Source organism: Pinus tabuliformis, chromosome 4_2 (genome assembly GCF_031772625.1).
Source record: "Pinus tabuliformis cultivar Carrire ecotype Pingquan chromosome 4_2, CPIR1, whole genome shotgun sequence".
Lineage (NCBI taxonomy): Eukaryota > Viridiplantae > Streptophyta > Pinopsida > Pinales > Pinaceae > Pinus > Pinus tabuliformis.
The window spans coordinates 445,289,626-445,294,999 of NC_142304.1; the positions used below are offsets into that span (position 1 = coordinate 445,289,626).

A 5,374-nucleotide genomic window follows, 5' to 3' on the forward strand; every position below is an offset into this window, starting at 1 on the left:
AGGATATCAACATTGTGACTAGATACCCTGAATGCAACTACTTGCCATCCTTCCATTCCAGGCATGGGTGGTCGAGTTGTTTTCTACATTGTTAATGGTGCAAATTTTTATTGTCATAATTATATGAATCAACCAACTACAAAAAGAATATCTATTTTATATTGAGGCTATTGGACTCCACAACTATAACGCTCTCATTCAAACTTTTGCTTATTTTTCTTCATTGCTTAAATCCATATAGATTTCTTGTCCAAGTACCATTTTTCATGAAGTGTTTGTTCTCTATCATAAAGCTAAAAGTTTCCTAGAATGTTACAAAACACAATTCAACAAATCAATGAATAACCTATCAAGAAATCTATAGTCAAATCCTATGGCATGTTGCTAAGGTTGAATTTTTTCTATCTCAATCTTGCTAATGGATTTTTAATTAATGTATTTACTTATTCTATTTTTTATTTATTTAATACTGTAAATATTGAAAAATGTCTCCTATTGGTTGTCCTAAAAAGGATAAAATGAAATTGTCAATTGTTGAATCATTTGGTCATACACAACATTCTCATCAACCATGTAATATTCAATATTAAGTTGATGCTCATCTACATGAATATGATGAATCAAATAGTGTAGAGCTTGTTGAAATAGAAAACCCATCAAAGAAACACAAAATAATATTCAAATCTAAATAGGATACAAGGTTTCCATGGGCTTATGTTTTGAAACACTTAATGGTAATGAAAGGATAAAATGTTCTGGACGTGTTAAATTTAAAAATGAGCCTCCATTTTGAAAAGAGGGAACTACCACTCTTCAAGTTAGTGGTATAAGTGGCCATGCAAAATCAAAAGCTCAATTTTTGTTTTACAAATTTTGGAGGGAAAAAGCCATTGAAGCAATATTCCAATCACTAAACATGTAGAACTAATGGTAATGCTAGGAAGGAGAAAATTATATCAATGATTGAAAACATGTCTTTTGTTGTTATACATGATTTATCTTTAGAAATGTATAAGTCAATATGTGACTTGAATTGGCATAAATGCACTCCACACATGCTTCTAACAATGAATTTTTTGCATACACAAATACCACACCAAGAAAATATTTTCTTCAAGTTTCTAAAGAGGTGTATTGGAACAATCTAAAAGATAAGATTTTGCATAGGTCATTTTACTCAATTATAGTTGATGAAAGAACTAATCAAATTATGAAACACCAATTGATTGTTTATATTACGTATTTGACAAATGGAGGAAGAGGTCAATGTTTAACAATATTTACTTCAAATAAAGGATGGAATAGCTCAATGTACGTATGATATAGTGAGAACTCTTTTAGTATAAATGGATTTATATTTGATGAATTTTGATGGTTTTGGTTTAGATGGTGCATCTTCCATGAGGGGTATTCATGAAGGTTTATCTCCTAAGCTTTGTATGGTCCTGATTTATTAGTTATCCATTGCATAGCTCACAGTGAAGCATTAACAAGCAATGAGGCTTCATTTCATTTTCCAGAGTTGCAATATCTTAACAAATTTGAAACAAAGTTTATTCATGGCTTGGAAAATCAACTAAAGGACATGGAAAATTGAGAGAGCTAATGTATACATTTCAATTCACTAAGTTAGTGGTCTTAAAAATTCATAAAATTAGGTGGATCTCAAGAGGAAAGGTCATGGAAAGACTTGTTAAACTCATGCACTATTTGTTAGGAATGGGAGTTAGGGGAGAAAAAAATGTATGAGTTGGCAACAATATTTCAAGTGAAAATTTGCATCCATATACTTGCAGACATGCTCGTTGAATTAAATAAGTTGAATCAAAAGTTCGAAGAGGATCATGTTGATATTATATATATTGACACTACTTTATATGTTTCTATTAGCATGCTTCGTAAACGATTTCTGGAAAGCATTTTTGGTGTAGATGCAGTGCATATGTCTTCTTTTTTAGTTAAATCATAAAGAGGAATGCCTGAATTTGCAGATAGTACAGCTGCACAATTATGGTACATTTACATCCATTGAGGTTCAAAATTTTTCCAAATATGAAAATATTCGAGGCTACTATATGATTGTATTCTTTTGGGAAAATGTTTTATTGTAAAGGTGATTAAATATTTAGACAAGAGATTCATAAATTTACATGTATTTAATGTGGCTAAGTTTTTCACTTCTCAACATTATTATGAAGAAGTGAATAATATAGATTGTCCAACAAAAATATAGTTGAGATGTTTATGTCAAAAAAATTAGCATTGGGGAATCATCTATTGTGGATACTGCTACATGTTTAGGTGAAATGAATGAATGTATTTGTGCTATTTGTAAATCATACCCTAAAAATCATATGTATGACATGAGACCTATGTGGAGATGAACATGAATGGTTTGAAGACTTTCCATATTTGACGCAATTATGGCAAGCTATTCTTGTTATCCCAACAACCACATCAGTGTGTGAAAGAGGCTTCTGAAAATTAAACAGGATAAAAAATGATGATAAATAAAGACTTTCATTGGAGACACTAGATATGTTAATGTTTCTATCTCTAAGTGCACATCATTCTCTAAATGAAGTAGATTGGAATGCTACTTATGATGTATGGAAATAAATGAAAACTAGAAATCCATTTCTATTGGGAAAACTTAAATTAGTGATAATAAATTGATTTCACAAAAACCATAATTACTTAAATTAATGATAATAAAATGATTTCACAAAATCATTAAAATTGAGAATTCAAAGCTTGTACCAGAGATGAAGATAGTCTGATACTGATTAATATTTAGCCTGTAACAGAGATGAAAATAGGCTGATACTGAGTAATATTTGGATGGAAAAATACAGGTGTACTCTTCTGTCTACATGATATCTAACAGAAGTTGCAAAAGCTAATGCAAAGAAATTAGATATAGCGAAACTGATTAATATTTGGACGGAAAAATACAGGGCTACTCTTCTGTCGACACGATATCTAACAGAAGTTGCAAAAGCTAATGCAAAGAAATTAGATATAGCGAAAGCAATGGTACAAACTAGAAGAGCATATAGCGAAAGCATTGCTCGCGAAAATAGGAAAGCGGCACGGTGCCTTGCCACTCTTAGGCTTCATAACTGTACTAGAGTGGAAAGCTTACCCTCAATGCTGGATAAGCAAACAGCGGAACTTGCCTTGGAATCGAGGCCCCACACACTTCCGTCATATCGAGCTGGGACGGATCACCTTCAACTCTCCAGTCAAAAATGTGCACCAGCTGAGCCAATGCAAGTTCAATGGTGGGAATAGCCATGGGTGCCCCTGGGCATCCTCTCCTTCCTGCACTAAACGGAATCATACTGAAGTCTGATTGATCTGTTGAATTGACATGTTCATCCTTCATGAATCTCTCCGGCTTGTATTCGGAAGCATCTGCCCCCCACACATTGGGATCCCTTCCTATAGCCCACAAATTCACAATCAACATTGTTTTCTTAGGGATATAGTATCCTCCGACTGTCACAGCCTCTACAGATTCATGAGGAATCGCTATCACCGCAGGTGGGTATAATCTTAGCGTCTCTTTCACCACGCAATGGAGGTATTTCATGCTTGCTACATCAGATTCATTCACTTTTCGATCTTTGCCGACGACACATTCGATTTCTTCTTGCAAACTCTTCATCACATGGGGATGTCTGAGCAGCTCACTCATTGCCCATTCTAACGTAGTCGATGTCGTCTCCAAACCACCTGCGACCATGTCCTGCACAAATACGAATTTAATCAATGCAAAATATTGAAAGATTCAAGGAACATAAATGAGAATAGAATGGCCGAGACATATATACAAGCACAACAGCCTTGACAGTTTCCCGCGTCATTTTGGAGTCGGCCTCAGCTTTCTCGAGCAACACATCGACGAAATCTTTAACATAGGGCTCTTCCTCTTTCTGGTGATTCGAGGTTGTCGAGGCCATGCGATGAGGAACGTGGTCGTCTATTATTTTCTCTGCAAATTCATTGAATGCTTTATGCATCTTCTTCATGCGCCGTTTGATACCTTGCAGATCAAGCCAATCCAAACAAGGAATAAAGTCTCCGATGTTAAAAGCTCCCGCTGTAGATATCAGCTCTACTATTAAATCCTTAAAACTTCCGAAATCCCCACCCAAATCATCGTCAGTAAATTTCCTCCCTGCCAGCATCCGCCAAATTATGTTGGAGTTGAGAGTAGAGATGGCCTTGCTCACATTCACGCTTATTATTCCGCTCTCACTCTCCTCCCAGATTGAACGGATCATCGCAGACACCTCTTCCTCTCGCACGGGCTTGAAGGACTCGATTCTTTTGGCAGTCAGGAGTTCTAATACGCATATTTTTCTCATTTGCCTCCAGTGATCTCCATACTGAGCGAAGATCACATCCTGATAATTGAAAAATATGTATTTCCCAGCGGATGTTAGAGGCCGGCTGGAAAACACCAAATCATGGGTTTTAAGAAAGAGTTTGGCCATCTCAGAAGAAGAAACGACGACAGTAGGGACAGAACCTAAGCGCAGAAAGAAAATGGGGCCATATTTGTCAGCAAGGCCTTTAAGAGTACGGTGAGCAGGCTGTACCAATTGGTGGAGATTTCCGATTATTGGCCATGGAAAGGGTCCTGGAGGCAATCTGCCCCTAATTCTTCTCTTCTGCAACAGCCATATGAAGAGCAAACAGAAAAATAAACCAACAATAGCTGCTGTGACAGCACGCTCGCGGCCTGCCATTAATGTTACGGGCAGACGGAAAGACAGAATAGCAGTAAAAGTATGAAATTCCATATGGAACACACTTTGTAAGAGACACATTGCTTGGAAGGATGAACGGTATGCTATTTAAAGGCACCCCGAGATTTATGAAAGCTCACTTTAAGGCGATAAATTCAAATTTAATATAAACTGACACTGATTTTAAAATATTCCAAAGCCATACGTTGACCCACTGTTCTGGAATAGCAATAATGAAATGGTAATAATCTGCATTAACGGAAAATACATATCGTATAATAGAGTGCATCTATCATAGTGGATAAGTAATGTCGACTAGGATAAGTAGTGTCGACTGTTTCTTTGTAGCACAAATTTATGGAGATGGAATTATTGAGCCGAGATGTTTATTTTACGGGTCTTTGTTTTTATGGATTTATATATGGGTATGATTTGAGAATGAATCTGTAAGTAGTGCTTAATGCTTAATTTACGGATGGATTGGAAGGATAAACTATTGTTCATGTAGTTGTGAATTTGGATAAGTTGTTACTATTTTTGTATGATGTGTAATGTTGTTGGTTAGTCATCAAAATTGAATTGAAATTTTTCTCATGTCCACCAAAATAAAAATTATG

At 35.6% G+C, this 5,374-nt stretch overlaps 1 pseudogene; it reads right to left on the reverse strand.

Annotated features, from left to right (window-relative positions):
- Positions 1-3,120: 3,120 nt before the first annotated feature.
- On the reverse strand, positions 3,121-4,811 carry LOC149169879 (cytochrome P450 750A1 pseudogene; annotated as a pseudogene).
- Between the last annotated feature and the right edge of the window lie 563 nt (positions 4,812-5,374).